General features: G+C 39.1%; 1 protein-coding gene across 1 annotated transcript in view; it reads left to right on the top strand.

The window, feature by feature from the left end:
- Positions 1–13941: 13941 nt before the first annotated feature.
- Agtr1b (angiotensin II receptor, type 1b) overlaps positions 13942–20606 on the top strand; it is a 52705-nt gene continuing 46040 nt past the window's right edge. The window contains exon 1 of the mRNA NM_175086.3: positions 13942–14085. The gene's annotated coding sequence lies outside the window, so the exon portion shown is untranslated. The remainder of the gene's footprint in view (positions 14086–20606) is intronic.

Raw genomic sequence — 20606 nt, 5'->3', positions numbered from 1 at the left:
ATATGGGGGTTGTGGTATTGCAGTATTCATGAGAAGGTCTGCTACTGCAGAACCCTTGGTGGTGGGCTTAAAAATAGACTAGCTTTACACCTGGCTCCCTTCTTAGTGGCAGCAGCCTGGTCCCCACCTTCTTTTGATGTATACATTCCTTTTGTATTGTGGTGGATTGTATCTCGTATGGTTTCTTGCCATTCTGCTGTATAAAAAGTTTGATGCTCGACCTGAAAAAATGCATTCAGATTCTACACAACCTCCTGTGTGTGTCTGTCTGTCATTCCTGAAAATTCCTTGCCGATCTGCACCCAGAGACTCATTCCACACAGACAAAGGGACCCAGAGGGTCTGCGACACTAGTGAGTCTGGCTAAGGGTTTATCTATCTTGTTGATTTTCTCAAAAAACCAGCTCCTCATTTGGCTGATTCTTTGAATAGTTCTTCTTGTTTCCACTTGGTTGATTTCACCCCTGAGTTTGATTATTTCCTGCCTTCTATTCCTCTTGGGTGAATTTGCTGCCTTTTGTTCTAGAGCTTTTAGGGGTGTTGTCAAGCTGCTAGTGTGTGCTCTCTCCAGTTTCTTTTTGGACGCACTCAGAGCTATGAGTTTTCCTCTTAGAAATGCTTTCATTGTTTCCCATAAGTTTGGATATGTTGTGGCTTCATTTTCATTAAACTCTAAAAAGTCTTTAATTTCTTTCTTTATTTCTTTTTTGACCAAGGTATCATTGAAGAGAGTGTTGTTCAGTTTCCACGTAAATGTTGGCTTTCTATAATTTATGTTGTTATTGAAGATCAGCCTTAGTCCATGGTGATCTGATAGGATGCATGGGACAAATTCAATATTTTTGTATCTATTGAGGCCTACTTTGTGGCCAATTATATGGTCAATTTTGGAGACGGTACCATGAGGTGCTGAGAAGAAGGTATATCCTTTTGTTTTAGGATAAAATGTTCTGTAGATATCTGTTAGATCCATTTGTTTCATAACTTCTGTTAGTTTCTCTGTGTCCCTGTTTAGTTTCTGTTTCCACGATCTGTCCATTGATGAGAGTGGGGGGTTGAAGTCTCCCACTATTATTGTGTGAGTTGCAATGTGTGCTTTGAGCTTCACTAAAGTTTCTTTAATGAATGTGGCTGCCCTTGCATTTGGAGCATAGATATTCCGAATTGAGAGTTCCTCTTGGAAGATTTTACCTTTGATGAGTATGAAGTGCCCCTTCTTATCTTTTTTGATAACTTTGGGTTGGAAGTCGATTTTATTCGACATTAGAATGGCTACTCCAGCTTCTTTCTTCAGACCATTTGGTTGAAAATTTGTTTTCCAGCCTTTCACTCTGAGGTAGTGTCTGTCTTTTTGCCTGAGGTGGGTTTCCTGTATGCAGCAAAATGTTGGGTCCTGTTTGTGTAGCCAGTCTGTTAGTCTATGTCTTTTTATTGGAGAACTGAGTCCATTGATAATAAGAGATATTAAGGAAAAGTAATTATTGCTTCCTAGTATTTTTGTTGTTAGAGTTGGCATTCTGTTCTTGTGGCTGTCTTCTTTTAGGTTTGTGGAAGGACTACTTTCTTGCTTTTTCTATGGCGTAGTTTTTGTCCTTGTATTGGTTTTTTTCTGTTATTATCCTTTGAAGGGCTGGATTCATGGAAAGATATTGTGTGAATTTGGTTTAGTCATGGAATACTTTGGTTTCTCCATCTGTGGTAATTGAAGAGTTTGGCTGGGTATAGTAGCCTGGGCTGGCATTTGTCTTTCTCTTAGTGTCTGTATAACATCTATCCAGGAATTCTGGCTTTCATAGTCTTTGGTGAGAAGTCTGGTGTAATTCTAATAGGCCTGCCCTTATATGTTACTTGACCTTTTTCCCTTACTGCTTTTAATATTCTATCTTTATTTGTTGTTCTGATTATTATGTGTCCAGAGGAATTTCTTTTCTGTTCCAGTCTATTTGGAATTTTGTAGGCTTCTTGCATGTTCATGGGCACGACTTTCTTTAGGATTAGGAAGTTTTCTTCTATAATTTTGTTGAAGATATTTGCTGGCCCTTTAAGTTGAAAATCTTCATTCTCATCTACTCCTATTATCGGTAGGTTTGGTCTTTTCATTGTATCCTGGATTTCCTGGATGTTTTGAGTTAGGATCTTTTTGCATTTTGCATTTTCATTGATTGTTGTGCCCATGTTCTCTATGAAATCTTCTGCACCTGAGATTCTCTCTTCCATCTCTTGTATTCTGTTGCTGATGCTGGCATCTATGGTTCCAGATTTCTTTCCTAGGGTTTCTATCTCCAGCGTTGTCTCACTTTGGGTTTTCTTTATTGTGTCTACTTCCCTTTTTAGGTCTTGGATGGTTTTGTTCAATTCCATCACCTGTTTGGTTGTGTTTTCCTGTTTTTCTTTAAGGACTTGTTCCTCTTTAGCAGTGTTCTCCTGTATTTCTTTCAGTTATTAAAGTCCTTCTTGATGTCCTCTACCATCATCATGAGATACGGTTTTAAATTTGGGTGTGTTGGTGTATCCATGGCTGGCTGAGATGGGAATGCTGGGTTCTGATGATGGTGAATGGTCTTGATTTCTGTTAGTAAGATTCTTACCTTTGCCTTTTGCCATCTGGTAATCTCTGGAGTCTCTTGTTATAGTTGTCTCTGGTTGGAACTTGTTCCTCTCATGATTCTGTTAGCCTCTGTCAGCAGACCTGGGAGACTAGATCTCTCCTGAGTTTCAGAGTACTCTCTTCAGGGAAGCTCTCCTCTTGCAGGGAAGGTGGACAGATATCTGGAGTTCTGACCTGCCTCGGCTGAAGATGAAAGCCCAAAACAGGGCCTGTCCCAGAAGCTGTGTTGTTTCCGCCTGTCCCAGAAGCTGTGTAGCTTCAGTAGTCTGTACTCTCACCTGCACAGACTAGTCTCTGAGGGATCCAGGAACCAAGATGGCTCCCCCAGGTGCTCTGGCAAAGCCCTCCCAGGCAGGGAGGACACCTCTCCTCTGGCAGGGAAGGTGCCCGGACTTCTGGAGCCTGAAATGGGGTCCGCCCCTGTCGCTTCCACCTGTTCCAGAAGCTGTGTAGCTTCTGTAGTCCACACTCACCTGTGCAGACTAGTCTCTGAGGGATCCAGGAACCAAGATGGCTCCCTCAGGTGCTCCGGCCTCATTTAAAGTTTTTTGGTTTTAATTATTTACATACATTTTCCCTTGCATTGGGTATGTGCACATGGAGGTCAGAAGAGGGTGTCATATCCACCTAATCTGGCATTAAAATCCATTGTGAGTTTCTAGGCATGAATATTGGAAGCTGAATGAGAGTCCTCTGCAAGAACACTACATACTCTTACCCATTAAGCCATGCCTCCAGCCTCACGGAATCTCTTCTTAATTCGCCAGCCTGTTTGCAGCATACAAGTGTTATTTTTGGAATTCATATATACTATTTTCATTTGTGTTGGTATCTTTGTTGTTCTGATAAAGCACTCTAACAAAGCAACTGAGAGAATAGAGGTTTTTGTTTTCTTGTGAGTTTACAGCTACAGTCCATCATGTGGGGTGTCAGGGTGTCAGGTTGCCACCTCTGTGTAGCTATTCACATCATATCCACAATGAGCAAGCAGAGAGGAATAATACATACTTAGAGGATATCAGTTTGACTTTTCCACTTTACACAGTCCAGGATCCTGTGCACAGAGTATAGTAAGACCATTGCTCATAGGCATAGAAAAAGACAAGTCTGCCAGGCGAGTATATGCTCAGTCACATTGACAGTTAAACACTATCAATCAGAACACTGACATTAACCTCTCCATTTAAACCAAAATATAAGCAACGGTCCACTTTCAGAATTAGTGTGTTGCAGACGTTTAAAATTGTTTCCATATCTTTCACATTTTTAAATGATAGAAAAAAAAAGAATGTTTCATGACAACTAAAAGAAATACATGAATTCAAATTCAAATAAAGTTTAGTTGAAACATGGCTACCTCATTTGCTTGCTGTAACTTTATTTTACTAAATAAATTTCTGTATAAATTGTCTGTGTCTCTAGGCTGTCTTTGAGGAGACATGAAGAAACTGTCACTTCTTAACACATAAGCAGGTTTTTGGTTTTGTTTTGTTTTGTTTTGTTTACATTTCAAATGCTAGCCTTCCTCCCAGTCCCTCCCTCAGAGTCTTTCCTTCCCCCATCCTTCCTTCCTTTGTGCTCTGAGAAGGTGGAGCCTCCCTGAGAGTACACACACCTCACCCCCACTGTGCATCAGGTCTCTGCAGGGTTAGGCATATCTCCTCCCACCAAGGCCATACAAAGCATCCCTTTGGGGGAACCACAGACAGGCAATGGCTTTAGGGACAGCCCTGCCCCTACTCCAGTTATTGGGAGATCCACATGGTAACTGAGTCTGCTACATGGAGGGGGTGGGCAGTTCGGACCAGCCCGCTTATGCTTTTTGCCATTTTAAAGCTGCATCGTCTAGAAAAGCTCCAACATCTCTTCTAAGTCTTCCCTGAGCTCTTAGGAAGGAAGGAATAAAACAACAGAAGCACAATTCCTAATTGCCAAGTAGGTGTTTTCCTAGTTTTTGTTTGGATATATTCTCTGCCTCTGCTTATTCAGTGCATTCATGCATATGTGTGCCCATGCCTGTGTGTGTGCCCATGCCTGTGTATGTGTGTTTCTTCACATTTCTACTTACACATGGAAATTTCTCCTCTACCTTTTTCACATCCCAGATACATCTCCTCTTCTAACACCATCTTTACTTTGTTCACATCTCAAACTACATGTCTCTGCCCAGACACTACTTCTCTTGAATGTCCTTCAAGAAAACAACCTTACCACATCCAGAAATAAACATCGGACTCTAAAATATGTTTTTTGTTTTACTGATTTCACATAACAACATCATCATCTATCGACCTTTTTTCCTATCTCTTTCATTCTTCACTTCTACAACTCACTATTGACATATTTTTAAGTCATCAAAATAATTTATAATAGATAAATGCCTCCTAAATATTCATATCTTCTGAAGATGAAAGTAATATGCACTCAACCAGTTTTTAAAATTTATTTGGAACATTAAACATGATAGAAGTAGAAAAATGTTTCTTATGAAGAGCTCTATGAAAGGAATTTGTGAAAAGTTCCTCATTAGAAACCATTCCATCTCAAATGGAAAATACTTAGCTTAACTGTGACTTCATAGAATGAATTGTGTAGTGTTTCTTCTGTTTCTATTTTGTGGAATAGTTTGAAGAGTATTAGTATTAGGTCTTCTTTGAAAGTCTGGTAGAATTCTGCACTAAAACCATCTGGTCCTGGGCTGTTTTTTTTGTTGGGAGACTTTTAATGAATGCTTCTATTTCTTAAGGGTTTACGGGACTGTTTAGATGGTTTATCTGATGTTGATTTAACTTTGGTACTTGATATCTGTCTAGGAAATTGTCCATTTCATCTGGAATTTCCAGTTTTGTTGAGTATAGGCTTTTGTAGAAGAATCTGATGATATTTGGGATTTCCTCAGTTTCTGTGGTTGTGTCTCCCTTTTCATTTTTGATTTTGTTAATTAGAATACTGTCTCTTTGCCCTATAGTTAGTCTGGCTAAGAGTTTATCTATTTTGCTGAATTTTTCAAAGAACCAACTCCTGGTTTGGTTGATTCTTTCTGTAGTTCTTTTTGTTTCCACTTGGTTGATTTCAGCCCTGAGTTTGATTATTTCCTGTTGTCTATTCCTCTTGGATGAATTTGCCACTTTTTGTTCTACAGCTTTCAGATGTGCTGTCAAACTGCTAGTATATGCTCTCTCCAGTTTATTTTTGGAGGAACTCAGAACTATGAGTTTTTCTCTTAGGACTGCCTTCATTGTATCCCATAAGTTTGGTTATGTTGCACATTCATTTTCATTAAACTCTAAAAGTCTTTCATTTCTTTCTTTGTTTCTTCCTTGACCAATTTATCACTGAGTACAGTGTTGTTCAGCTTCCATGTGTATGTGAGCTTTCTGTTGCTTTGTTGTTATTGAAGACCAGTCTTATTGCATGGTGATTTGATAGAAAGAATGGGATTATTTTAATCTTCTTGTATCTGTTGAGGCCTATTTTGTGACAGATTATATCGTCAGTTTTGGAGAAGGTACCATGAGGTGCTAAGAAGAAGGTATATTCTTTTGTTTTAGGATGAAATGTTCTATAGATATCTGTCAAATCCCTTTGGTCCATAACTTCTGCTAGTTTCAATGTGTCTCTGTTTATTTTCTGTTTCCATGATCTGTCCATTACTGAGAGTAGGGTGTTGAAGTCTCCCACTATTATTGTGTGAGGTTCAAGAATTGAGAGTTCTTTTTGGTAGACTTTTTCTTTGATGAGTATGAAATGTTCTTCCTTATATGACCAAGCCTGCTCAGTCAGTTAACAGGTTCTCCAGCATGGCAGTGAGGATTAAAAAGAAAAAAGACAGACAACATTGCAGCGTGACCCCTGTCAAGTCTAAGACTGAAGGCAAATTTTTATTTTCCAACCCACTTTTTATACCATTTTAATTACATGCAAGTATTTTGGGCAAGCAATACAATAAGGAACTACTAACAAAGCAGCAAGTGAAGTCCCGTAATTACCCGTATGATAGTTGTTAAAAAGGGCTTATCATAATGACTGAAATACTTAAGTCCACTTCCTCATCCAAGCCCAAAAATCTTGCCTGAGGCCTAGTTTCACCCTAAGACTAAGATTCCTGCCTTATCCTACTTCCCTGTCACAGCCTAAAGTTAGATTCTTGCGGACTCCTTATCTTGCCCTAATGTCAGATTCCTGCCTGAGGTTACTTCCTTGTCCTAAGCCAATGTCAGATTCCTATCTGAAGCCACTTTTTTGTCCTTAGCCAATGTCACACTCCTGCCAAGCGGTACCCCAAAAGGCTTTCCACACTTACCCTTTTTGATAACTTTTGGCTGAAGGTCAATTTTATGTGATATTAGAATGACTGCTCCAGCTTGTTTCTTGGGACCATTTGCTTGGAAAATTGTTTTCTAACCCTTTACTCTGAGGTAGTGTCTGTCTTTGTCACTGAGGTGCATTTCCTGTATGCAACGAAGTGTTGGGTACTTTTTCCATATCCAGTCTGTTAGTCTATGTCTTTTTATTGGGGAATTGAGTTCAATGATGTTAAGAGATATTAAGGAATAGTGATTGTTGCTTCCTGTTATTTTTGATGTTATTTTTATGTTTGTGTGGTTATCTTCTTTTGGGTTTTTTAAAAGATTACTTTCTTGGTTTTTCTTGGGTGTAGTTTCCCTCCTAGTGTTGGTGTTTTCCATCTATTATCCTTTGTAGGGCTGGATTTGTGGACAGATATTGTGTAAATTTTGTTTTGTCATGGAATATCTTTGTTTCTCCACCTATGGTGGTTGAGAGTTTTCTGGGTATAGTTACCTGGACTGACATTTGTGTTCTCTTAGTGTCTGTATAACATATGTCCTGGATCTTCTAGCTTTCATAATCTCTGGTGAGAAGTCTGGTGTAATTCTGATAGATCTGCCTTTATATGTTATTTGACCTTTTTCCCTTACTTCTATTAATATTCTTACTTTGTTTTCTACATATGGTGTTTCGACTATTATGTGACAGGAGGAATTTCTTTACTGGTCCAATCTATTTGGAGTTCTGTAGGCATATTTATGTTTATGGCCATCTCTTTCTTTAGGTTGGGAAAGTTTTCTTCTATAATTTTGTTGAAGATATTTACTGGACCTTTAAGTTGAGAATCGTCACTCTCTTCTATACCTATTACCCTTTGGTCTTCTCATTGTGTGCTGAATTTCCTGGATGTTTTAGGTTAGGAGCTTTTTGCTTTTTGCATTTTCTTTGACTGTTATCAATGTTTTCTATGGTATTTTTTGCACCTGAAAAATCTCTCTTCTATCTCTTGTATTCTGTTGGTGATGCTTGCATATATGTCTCCTGATCTCTTTCCTAGGTTTTATATCTCCAGAGCTGTCTCCCTTTGTGATTTCTTTATTGTTTCTATTTCCATTTTTAGATCCTGGATGGGTTTGTTCAATTCCTTAAACTGTTTGGTAGTGTTTTCCTACAATTCTTTATAAAATTTTGTTTTTCCTCTTTAAGGGCTTTAAGCTGTTTACCTGTGTTCTCCTGTATTTTTTTAAAGGGAGTTATTTATGTCCTTCTTAAAGTTATTTATGTCCTTCATCATCATCATGAGATGTGATTTTAACTCAGAGTCTTGTTTTTCTGGTGTGTTAGGGTACCCAGGGCTCACTGTGGTGAGAAAACTGGGTTCTGATGATGCCAAGTAGCCCTGGTTTCTGATACTTGTGTTCTTGCCCTTCGTCTCACCATCTGATTATCCCTGGTATTAGCTGGTCTTGCTGTCTCTGACTGTGGTTTGTCCATCCTGCAGGCCTGTATGTCAAAACTCTTGGGAGACCAGTTCTCTCTGGAAGGAATTTGGGTATGGAGAACTGTGGCACAGGGTCAGGTCCAGGGTGCAGATAGAAATTAGAAGGATCTTGTCCCCGGCTGTTCCTTTGTTCCTGTGTCCTGATGGCTCAGGGTGGATCCCTCTAGGGCAGGAATTTTAACAGAAGTGGTGGTCTTAACTTTGTTCACAAGCATGTCCGCACTCCTGGGAGACCAGCTCTCTCCTGGCAATATTTAGGTATGGAGCTCTGTGGCATAGGATGAGTTCCAGGCACAGACAGATAGAAACCAGAAGCAGTTGTGATCTTCTTAAATTCAATGACTATGTATATTTATGCTATTGTGACCAGCACCATAATTACTATAATCCACTTAAAATAAAAGTTGTCTTTTCTGTGAATAAAGGTTCACATTCAGCATATCCATATAGACAAATTGTAAACATGAGAAATGTTTTTACAGAGAGCAGTATAAAATTATTTAAAGAAATAGCATGTTACTCCAGGAAATTTATTCGTGAGAAAATATGTTACTCACATGTTTAAATCATTAGTTCTATTTAAATGATTTTTCCAGGCCATTTATTCAAGATAATTCAAGTTGTGAAAACATGTCTAAGAACTAATGTTAATGTTAGCTACTAGTTTTATATTTTTAAGTCCAAATATATACACTGGTAAATAAATATCTGTAAATAAATGATTATAATAATACCTTGCCAATAAAACATATGGTTTTATTGTAAATAGTAGGTTTTCACCTTAAGCATCTTCAAGTCATAAACTATGTAAAATATGTATATAATCTGTAGAAAGAGTAAATAATAATTATAGTAATAAATAGGCTAGACTTGAAGATATGCCAAAGGGGAGAGATTAAGTAGCTAACTTCAATACCATGGAAAAATAATAATAACTAATAATTATACTGATCTGGAAGTAGTAGTCAAAAGCAACTTAATGAGCAACTAGAATCATGAGTAACTGTGCAAAAACTGTGGGTCACAAACCCTTGGTAAGTCTAAATACAGGAATTATAAGCCTAAAGAATCTAATTTTGCAAAATTTTATTTTTTTAAAATATTTTTATTAGGTATTTTCCTCATTTACATTTCCAATGCTATCCCAAAAGTCTCCCATACCCACCCCACCCCAATCCCCTACCCACTCATTCCCACTTTTTGGCGCTGGTGTTCCCCTGTACTGGGGCATATAAAGTTTGCAAGTCCAATGGGCCTCTCTTTCCAGTGATGGCCAACTAGGCCATCTTTTGATACATATGCAGCTAGAGTCAAGAGCTCTGGGGTACTGGTTAGTTCATAATGTTGTAGCACCTATAAGGTTGCAGTTCCCTTTAGTTCCTTGGGTGCTTTCTCTAGCTACTCCATTGGGGGCCCTGTGATCCATTCAATAGCTGTCTGTGAACATCCACTTCTGTGTTTGCTAGGCCCCGGCCTAGTCTCACAAGAGACAGCTATATCTGGGTCCTTTCAGCAAAATCTTGCTAGTGTATACAATGGTGTCAGCGTTTGGAAGCTGATTATGGGATGGATCCCTGGATATGGTAATCACTAGATGGTCCATCCTTTCCTCACAGCTCCAAATTTTGTCTCTGAAACTCCTTCCATGGGTGTTTTGTTCCCAATTCTAAGAAGGGGCAAAGTGTCCACACTTTGGTCTTTGTTCTTCTTGAGTTTCATGCGTTTAGCAAATTGTATCTTATATCTTGGGTATCCTAAGTTTCTGGGCTAATATCCACTTATGAGTGGGTACATATTGTGTGAGTTCTTTTGTGAATGGGTTACCTCACTCAAGATGATGCCCTCCAGGTCCATCCATTTGCCTAGGAATTTCATAAATTCATTCTTTTTAATAGCTGAGTAGTACTCAATTGTGTAAATGTACCACATTTTCTGTATCCATTCCTCTGTTGAGGGGCATCTGGGTTCTTTCCAGCTTCTGGTTATTATAAATAAGGCTGCTATGAACATAGTGGAGCATGTGTCCTTCTTACCAGTTGGGACATCTTCTGGATATATGCCCAGGAGAGGTATTGCGGGATCCTCCGGTAGTACTATGTCCAATTTTCTGAGGAACAGCCAGACTGACTTCCAGAGTGGTTGTACAAGTGTGCAATCCCACCAACAATGGAGAAGTGTTCCTCTTTCTCCACATCCTCGCCAGCATCTGCTGTCACCTGAATTTTTTATCTTAGCCATTCTGACTGGTGTGAGGTGGAATCTCAGGGTTGTTTTGATTTACATTTCCCTGATGATTAAGGATGTTGAACATTTTTTCAGGTGCTTCTCTGCCATTCGGTATTCCTCAGGTGAGAATTCTTTGTTCAGTTCTAATTTCGCTAATTTTAAATTACAGTAATAGGCATGTGAAAAGATGTCATGAATTAAAGAAATTCCTATGAAATTAGTTCTTGCTACTAGGTCAGGAAAAAAAATGTTATTTCACAACAATTCCTCTTTAAAAGGCAACTTCATCAAACTCTGCCTCCAACACTGATCTTCAAGTGGCATATATGCAATGATCATAGCCCATATCCCAAGTAGTCATTTCTCAAGGCTTGCTATAGGTGCTTTTCTTCTGTTCCCTCCCTCCTTTGTTAAAACCATTCTTTTCTCATACAATATTTCCTTATTACAGTGTCTTCTCCTACACTTCTTTCTCCACCCTATCTGTGGGATTCTCTGAGCTCTAAGGAGAGAAATTTGATGGACACATCTTATTTAGACCTGAATCTTCCAAAGTCTATCACTCTGTGAAATGTCTAGTTGTGGGTCTCTATATTTGTTCTCAGTTGGTGTAATAGGAAGCTTTGCTGATGATGTCTAAGTCACTGATCTATGAGTACAGCAGCATATCATTAGGAGTCATTTTATTAGAAGTTTTATTTATTTATTTATTTATTTATTTATTTATTTTTTAGTTTTAAAGACCAGTACTATTTGATTTTACCTTAAGTCTCCTGGCTATGTAGTCTCTAGTTCTTGGTCATCTAAGCACTGTCAAGTATGGGCTCCATCTCATGGAGTGGGCCTTAAATCAAATCAGACATTGGTTGGTTACTCCCACAAGCTTTGTACCACAATTTCCTTGAATATTTTGCAAGCAGGACAGATTGTATATCAATAGGTTTCTGGCTGGGTTGGTCTTTACATTTCTCTTTTGGTACCCTGAAGAGTACTTTCCTGTACCTAAGACACTAGAACACAGGGGTGAAGGTTCTATGTATGTACCAGCTCTTCATGAGCTCTTCATGCTCAATGAGGGGTGTGTGTGTGTGTGTGTGTGTGTGTGTGTGTGTGGTCTTCAGCAATGGGTCCTTGCTGTCAGTTTGTTGAGAATAATGTATTGTTTTGGCAGTAGTATGGTTGTTTGAGTATTTCTCTGAGACCTCTTTGGACAACTCAATTGGTTGCAACTCAACCCTGGTACTGGATGCTTCATTTGGTGACATATAGTCAATTGAGACTTTTTCTTCTCATTATTTGGAGACTTCTTTAGGGAGATTCCACTGCATTAGATTTCCAAAACACCCCTCTTATTCCCCTCCATTCTAGCATTCTCTTCCTACATTTGCTCAATCAACCCCATCTCTACTCCCCCTCTCAACCTGAATCTAAATACACACACACACACACACACACACACACACACATACACACACACACACACACACACACACACTCAGTCCACCCAGAAAAATCTCTATTTCACCCTTAAAAGGAGATCATATGCTGCCCTAGTCTCTTCCTCTATACTTAACCTCTTTGGATCTCTGAATTGTAACTCAGTTGTCAAAAGCAAATACATACCACATTTATCTTTCTTAGTCTGGATTGCTTCACTCATGATGATTTTTTTCTAGTTTCATCTATTTGTCTGCTAATTTTATGATGTCATTTTTTAGCAACTGATTAATACTCCATTCTGTACATGTCCCATATTTACTTTATCCATTCTTTTGTTGAGGGGCATCTAGGTTGTTTCCAAGACATGGTTATTATAAATATACCATCAGTGAAGACGGTTGAATATCCTTTGGGAGGATGAAGTACCATTTAGGTATATGCCCAAGAGTGATGGAGCTAGATCTTTAGGTAGATCAATCCCTGTTTTTCTGAGGAACGACTGCACTGATTTTCATTGGTGTACAAGTTGGTATTCCCACTAGCAATGGAAAAGCATTCCTCTCATCCATATCTTCACCAGAATGGAGCTGTCACTTTAATTTTAGTCTCAGCCATTTCTGAGAGGTGTAGGATGGGAATCTCAAACTAATTTTGATTTGTATTTCCCTGATGACTAAGGATATTGAACATTTCATTAAGCATTCCTCAAAATTGGAGCTTCCTCTATAGAGAATTCTCTGTTTAGATCTGTACCCTTATTTCATTGGATTATTTATTTTCTTGACACCTAGTTTTGTGAGTTGTTTATATATTTCTGATATTAGTACTTTATTGAATATGGAGTTGCTAAAACATCTCTTCCCACTCTATAGGCTGCTACTTTTACCTTTGCTTTACAGAAGGATTTCGGTTTCATGAGGTCCTATGCATTAGTTGTTGATCTTAGTGCCCATGCGTGCTCATGATGTCCTGTTCAGAAAGTCTTCTGTGCTAATGTATTCAAGAGTATTTCACACCAGGCAGTGATGGCACATGCCTTTAATCCCAGCATTTACAAGGCAGAAGCAGGCAGATTTCTGAGTTCAAGGCCTGCCTGCTATAGAGTGAGTTCCAGGACATCCAGGGCTATACAGAGAAACTCTGTCTCGGGAAACAAAACAAAACAAAAAACAAAAAGAAAAATAAAAAAATAAAAAAACCTACAAATACAAAAGGCTTGAGTTCCTATTTTGTCTGTAGACTTTTAAAATTTCCTTTTTGTTTTTCTAACTACAAAGTTGGATACAAGTCAAGAGACCGAAGGTACTTATATGACATTACTGACTTTCTAATACGTTAACAAGAATAGTTGTAATGAATGATATTCAAGAAGCATTTTAAAAAATAGATGAAAATCTACCCTTTCATTCTATGCAACCCTATAATTAATCAATGCCATCTACGATCCACAGCTGCACTGTCAAATTTTGATTAGTATTATAAATACAAGGAAGCTCCTAATTCATCCTTAGAAGTGTTTTTAACTTAGTAATAAAGGAGAGCTAGCTGGTGAAGGAAGAAAGAAACAAGCAAACAAAGGGGGGGGGAAGGAATATTTTCTCTCCAAAGTAAATAATGTTGTCTGATCCCACACAGATCCCTCCCTCTTCAAGAACCTCTCTAGGAGATGTAGGGTTCCAGTTCCAAGTGAGCCTGTATCAAGTAGGTGACACTGAAGTACATTGGAGTCCTCCTTGCCTTAGTCAGAATCTGTCAAGGGAGGGGTCAGGAGGGTCTTTAAGGCGGGGCGAGAAGGGAAGGCAAGCCCAGACTCGGATCCCAAGAAACAGCAACGCCCCTTTGCTGTATAAATTGTAGCTGTCTCCGCTAGGATTACAGCTGCAGGCAGCCTGGATCCCAGGCAGCAGGGAGTAACAGAGACCAGACAAGACACGCACAGCCTCTCCAGCGCCAGCAGCACTGTAGATGGGGAGCAGCCAAGAGGCGTGAAAGAAGCCCGGAGCTGGGGCACCGTGCACGGGTGAGTCGCGGCAGATGGGCTTGTCATCTTGGGAAGATCCTGATGAAGGAGCCGGCTTGATCCTGGGGCTCTAACACACTGTCTGTGAGCGCCCTCCCTAGAACAGTTCACCATCCCCAGCTCAGATGAGAGGCTTCAGGGTGGTGTAGACTTGTTTGTCGCTTATTCCAAATTTTAATTGTTCAAGAAGCAAGCCAGCAAATGTTCTCGTCCACCCAAGTGAGTCTAAACTGTGACATGAAGTTTGTGTGGACACAGGACCTATTTGAAAGTCAGGCGGCTTTTAGGTAAAGTTAAGGGGGCCTCCTCTGCTTCCCAGACAAGCTTTTCTCCCTCCCAATCTCTCTGCTAGGGAAGCTCTCAGACCACTGCCAGTGTGGTCCTTGGCATCAGACCCTGGAAGTACATGGGACAAAGTTAGGTGCTCCGCTGGAATTATTCCCCAAAGCCCTTTATGTCATTTAAATAACAAGCAGAGAAGCACAGGCACTAACTCCAGCTGTCTCAGACTCTGCTAATGAGATGAATTCTTACTGAAAGTCCTGGTTTGGGGCCCTCCACTCCTCCTCATCTACCATCCCATTTTTCAGTTCTCTGTCTCAACAGCCACCCAGCTGTGGCCTCCTCAAGGCCCTCTTGTCTTGGTGTCTTTAGATAACCATCAGAGACCTGTATACTGATGTCTTGTTTGCTAAACCCTCATTGAGTATCAACATCCCACACAGACACACTCCCACCTCCCCAACCCCTCTTCTATATATATCCACCTCTATCCCTGCCCCGTCCCCCATCACATGCAGAACGCTAACCTAGTTTGGTTTAATTCCAGAAAAAGAAAGTAACCAACCAGGAAGGAGTCAAACTCCCATCGCCTTTGCTATTTATAATCTCCATGAGCAATTGATATCACGTTTTGAAGGTGCTTCAGCACCAAAATGATTCTCCTAGTAGATTCCACTGGGGAGGCTCCTGGAGCCAAGGTGTTAGTTTTTCTCCCATTTCCTGGGGTTTAAAACAAACAAATAAATAAATCAAACAAAACAAAACAGGTTACCCTGCCTGCCATAGCATTTCCCTAGCTATAAATGCCCCATTTGGTCAATCTCTCTTCAAGCTCTTTTGATTCTGTGTTGACTTTCTGGGACTCTCTTTGTCCTGTCTATCACCCCTCCTCAGCTGGGAAGCAAGGGGAAAAGAGAATGGAGATTTCCTCTGACCTAGCCCTGTGGTGTGAAAAGTTGTTTTTCATCAACTCTTAACCTATTTCTCTGCTCTTAAGGTCTCTTTTGTTATAAATTTTCCTAAGCAAAGCTTGAGGTCACACACCTGTCATTCCAGCACTCAGAGGATGCTGGCAGAAAGATCAGGAGTTGAAAACCAACCTTTACTATACAGCAAATCCCAAATCTTCCGGCTCCGTCTCAGAAAGCAAACAGGCAAGAAAATGAGGCCAGAGTCTTGATGCTTTTCATTTTTTAGTTATTGTTTAAAAAGAAGAGAGCCTGGTGTTAATTACCCCATTAGGCAGACTATGTTTGGAGTCCACAAAACTGCCCAGCACTGAGGACAAATTATCTTCTCTGAATAAATATTCAGTTTTCTAGTGATAGTTATAAATATTCATCCCCCAAATTATGAATGGCAGTTCCTGTAATGTGAGCTTATGGTCCAGGGAGTCACCCCAAATATGGAGGTGCCAGCATTGGCTAAAAGTTTCCTGTCAGTTATAAGTCTGCAATATGCTTGGACTCATGTTCTTCTGAAGGCACTGTTCTTTGTTCCCTTCAAGGTGTCTAGATCTCTAGTTCTGCTCACTTTGTCTTTAAGCTGAGTAACTGCCTCATGATCTCTCCCAACCCAGTACATTGTCTCAGTGTAGGGACGCCTTGCCATTTTAAAGCCTAGACTCTAGATTCTAGAATGTCATCCTGTCACTGTTGCTGTGGCTGGTCTCTCATCTTTAGTCTACTTTCTGTCTTACTCTGAATCATGCTTCAAAAAAGATTAATTTTGTGAATCACTCGGATTTCTCACTTTGCCTTTCTAGTTTGGAATCCAACTGCATTTATGCACTCATGTGCACTTGTGCTGCTTGTGGCTCATCAGTGGGATGCTACTACAAACAGCAATACCTGATATCTATCTTGTGTTAGAGGGTCAGTAGAAAATGAATGCTAATCTGCCACGTACCAAGTCCAGGGTGAAATGTTTAGCTGAGAAGGAATATGTAGCACAGTCTAGCTGCTGCCTACCCATGACTCCCCTCTGCACATGCATGATGAACTTTTCAAGAAAACAGCCAAGAGGTACTGTATTTTACTTCCAAAATTGTACTATGAGCAGAGATGTGATGGCTTCCATATTTACATGTTTTGGCTGACTGGTGCAAACTCCTGTCTCTTGACCTCATGCTTCTCACTAAATTGAGTTTCTTTCCTGCTCAATCATATCTGGTAAATGTCAAAGAACTTCCCATGCTAGCTAATCAATTTTTTTTAATTTAAGTCCAAATATTGCACAAATTAAAAAGCTGATTTTAATTCCCACAATGAAGCAAAACAATAATCACAATGAAAATATCTAAGATGAGTTTAGGAGTGTTTTAATACCTTGGTACTTTGCCAATGAGACACATTGGCTTTTCAAAGCCTTCCGGCTAAAAAGCACTATTATTTTTCTTCAAATCTGCTTTAAAAGTTCTCTTTAAAAATCACGTGAAGTCATTGTGCGTGTTTATCTGATCTCGCATGTTAAAGTAGCACACTAAAGCTCCCATAAACAAGTTGTATTTGATATCTATCCTAGATTTATCTGTACCTACTGTTTCTATTATATTCATGATTTGAATTTTAAAAACATCCAATGGTTTACTAATGCAACTTTAATGCATTAGTATATACAGACATTTAAAGTAATATTCAATGACAAATGAGTACCATTATTTTACTATTGTTCTAAAATACAAAATTCAGTTATATTTTATTAAATTGTTACTGCATTAATGTCAGTTGGAAAAAGAAAACAAAATATGTTTAGTGTTGTGATCATAAAAAGAGAAAGAGCTATAAGAATATGTTCTGGCAGGGTGTGGGGGAAGGGGGTGCCTCAGTGGGCCCATGCCAAGGCATCCCTTCCCCCTGAGGGACCAGACACACACGGGAGGTGTAGTATAGAATAGAGTTTATTTAGGGCATGGGGAGGGGGGTTAAGAGAGTAGCAGAGGCAGAGAAAGGCAGAGAGAAGGAGAGAGAAGTAGGAGCCAGCCATGGCCGCATGGAGGGGGGAAGGGAATGGGGAGCAAGGGGGCAAGAGGTAAGAGAGAGGCAAGAGCATAAGAGAGAGAGGAGGGGCCAAGCAGCCCCTTTTATAGGGCTATACCTACAGGCTGTTGCCAGGTAACTGTGGAGGAACATACCAGGCTGCTGCCAGGAACATTGGGGTGGAGTTTAGACAGAATACCAATATTTAACACATGCCAAGTGGATGTTGTTTTAGCAAAAGTAAACGTTTTCTGATTTTCACTTTTTTTTCATAACATATGTTCAAGGAGGGAAGAATATTAACTATTGCATATGAAAACTAAAAATAAGTGTTGTGTGGTCACTTTATTTTAGATTATTTTTATAAGTCAATTCAAAATTATTTACTTTTGTTTTGTTTTGTTTTGTTTACTTTGTTCCTCAGTAAGCCCAAGAGTCTCTCAGGCAGGCTAGTAAATAAGAATTTTGTTTAGAAGTTTAACTCTAAATATTTCAAAGATTAAAACGCTGTCTTTAAGGCAGCATCTTGAGTCAGACGGGATGTCTAGAATCTGCTGGCACTATTGAAGAACTCTCCCCATGTGCAAGAACAGTTACAGCTGCCTGCAGTCTGATGTTGAAAACATTGAGGTTGCGAAGAGGGTAAAGAATGAGTTCAAGGCTCCAGCAGAAGTGTACCTGCTTAGCTCAAGTTCCCACTGGCATTGTCTTCAAATTAAATAATACAATTAATAATTCTTTGGATTGGATCAACTTCTATGTGATTTTCACCTATTTTATGTAGATAAAATATATACCTTGATTTTTACCAGACTATTAAAAATCTTCTTTAGATCAATTAGTTTAAGTATCAATGGCTAACTAAAAAATAAGACTATTGAAAAATATGAACCAAAGGATAAAAGTGATCTTGTCCCAACAAAGGAATTGGGCAAGCTAAAATGAAAAACCATTTAAAAAAGAAAGAAAGAAAAAAGAAAAAATATCTTAAAATAAATCACTACTTCTCTTGTCTCACCTTTTAGTCTAGGTGGAATGTGTACTGTGGTTATGTTGTTCAGTCCCCACTGCTTTTCTAATAACTACTGCATCTTGCACATCTCCTAAGACTGCCATACCTTCAGTAATAGAGACCACAAAACTGTATCCTCTTAATATCCTAACGGTCTCACTTTTTGAACCCTCTACAAAAGTTACTGCAGTGTGTCTTTGTGAGTTGGATCTTTTCAATAGAAGTACATAAAGTGTTCAGTGCATTTTCAAGTGCCCATATTTTAGAAGATAAATGTTACAGCAAAGCTACCTTTCTGGTATCATCTAGGTATATTGTCCAAATATACACAATAAAATGGTGTAAAGCTGATCCTTCAGCCTTACCAACAGGGCAATTAGACATATTTACATCTTTCCATTTGAAAGAGTTATGGCAAAAGAAAAGCAAACAGGATACATTTTCAAGAGGTTTAAAGAGATGTCTCAACAGCTAAGAGCATGCATTGATCTTCCAGGGAATCTGAGGTTTTTTTTCCCAGCACCCTTGTCAAGTTACTTACAATTACCTACACTCCAGAGGGTCCAACATCCTCTTCTGGTCTCTAAGAGCATGGCACTTATGTGCATATGGATATGCAGTCACACCCATACACATGAATAATAATAAAAATCTGTGCTTAAAATATAAAGAATAAAAGGTTGAAATATAAATTAGTGATTCTTTGTGTTTAGAGGCAAATGAAATAAGAAAGAAGAAAATCAAAATATTCTGGAAAGATATTAATCTCTACACATCATGTACACCTTCCTTTCTACCCAGGTTTTTATTTTTTTAATCATGCTGTGATAACACTAGTATAGACTTTGTACCAAAAAAAAAAAAAAAAAAAAAAAAAACTAGCAAAGTTTAACTGTAGACTTTTAAGTAAAACTCCAACATATTGTCATTTTTTAAATATTTACTGTCAATGTCCTCAGAGAGCATTTAAAACAAGATGACATTGTTTCACACACAGAAAAAAAAAAAAAAAACGAAAAACAAAACAATGACAAAAAAACAACCAAAATGTTCTTTTTCCCTTCCGGTGCTGTGCAATTATTTGGAAGAATTTGATCACAATGAGGATGAAAGTCCCATGATACCCAATGAGAGCATCACAATTAAATAAGGAAAAAACATGTTCCCAAAGGGTCATCAGTGGTTTTATTTTACAAAATATTCTTAGGAGGCAGTGATAAGACAAACCAGCACTCGTCTTGTCCCACCTGATCAACCAGATGAACTGTGTACCATACCTGTGTTGTTTGGTCCCTACTACATTAATAGTAATTACTCTTTCATTCAACATCTCGTAAGACTGGCACCCCTTCAGTGACAAGGAGCTTGGCCATGTATTACTAACAAACATTAATTCCTTACTGTTGTATTTGTTTTTTTTTTTTTTTTTTTTTCTTTTCTTTTTTTTTTTTTTTTTTCCATTTTTTATTAGGTATTTAACTCATTTACATTTCCAATGCTATACCAAAAGTCCCCCATATCCACCCACCCCCACTCCCCTGCCCACCCACTCCCCCTTTTTGGCCCTGGTATTCCCCTGTACTGGGGCATATAAAGTTTGCAAGTCCAATGGGCCTCTCTTTCCAGTGATGGCCGACTAGGCCATCTTTTGATATATATGCAGCTAGAGTCAAGAGCTCCGGGGTACTGGTTAGCTCATAATGTTGTTCCACCTATAGGGTTGCAGATCCCTTTAGCTCCTTGGCTACTTTCTCTAGCTCCTCCATTGGGAGCCCTATGATCCATCCATTAGCTGACTGTGAGCATCCACTTCTGTGTTTGCTGGGCCCCGGCATAGTCTCACAAGAGACAGCTACATCTGCGTCCTTTCAATAAAATCTTGCTAGTGTATGCAATGGTGTCAGCGTTTGGATGCTGATTATGGGGTGGATCCCTGGCTATGGCAGTCTCTACATGGTCCATCCTTTCATCTCAGCTCCAAACTCCGTCTCTGTAACTCCTTCCATGGGTGTTTTGTTCCCAAATCTAAGGAGGGGCTTAGTGTCCACACTTTACTGTTGTATTTGTGATTTAGTTTGTTTTCAGTAGCAGTATGGAAAGCCTTCAATGAATTTTCAAATCTCTGTATTTTACAAAATAAATGTGACAGTGAAACTACCTTTTAAATGTCATGTAGATAAATTGTCCTATTATGTACAACAAAATGGCTAGAACCTGACTCCTTGCCTTCTTAACGGGCTAGCTAAGCA

Source organism: Mus musculus, chromosome 3 (assembly GCF_000001635.26).
Source record: "Mus musculus strain C57BL/6J chromosome 3, GRCm38.p6 C57BL/6J".
NCBI lineage: Eukaryota > Metazoa > Chordata > Mammalia > Rodentia > Muridae > Mus > Mus musculus.
The sequence above is the reverse complement of the archived record's forward strand: the minus strand, read 5'-3'. Positions and strand labels throughout refer to the sequence as shown.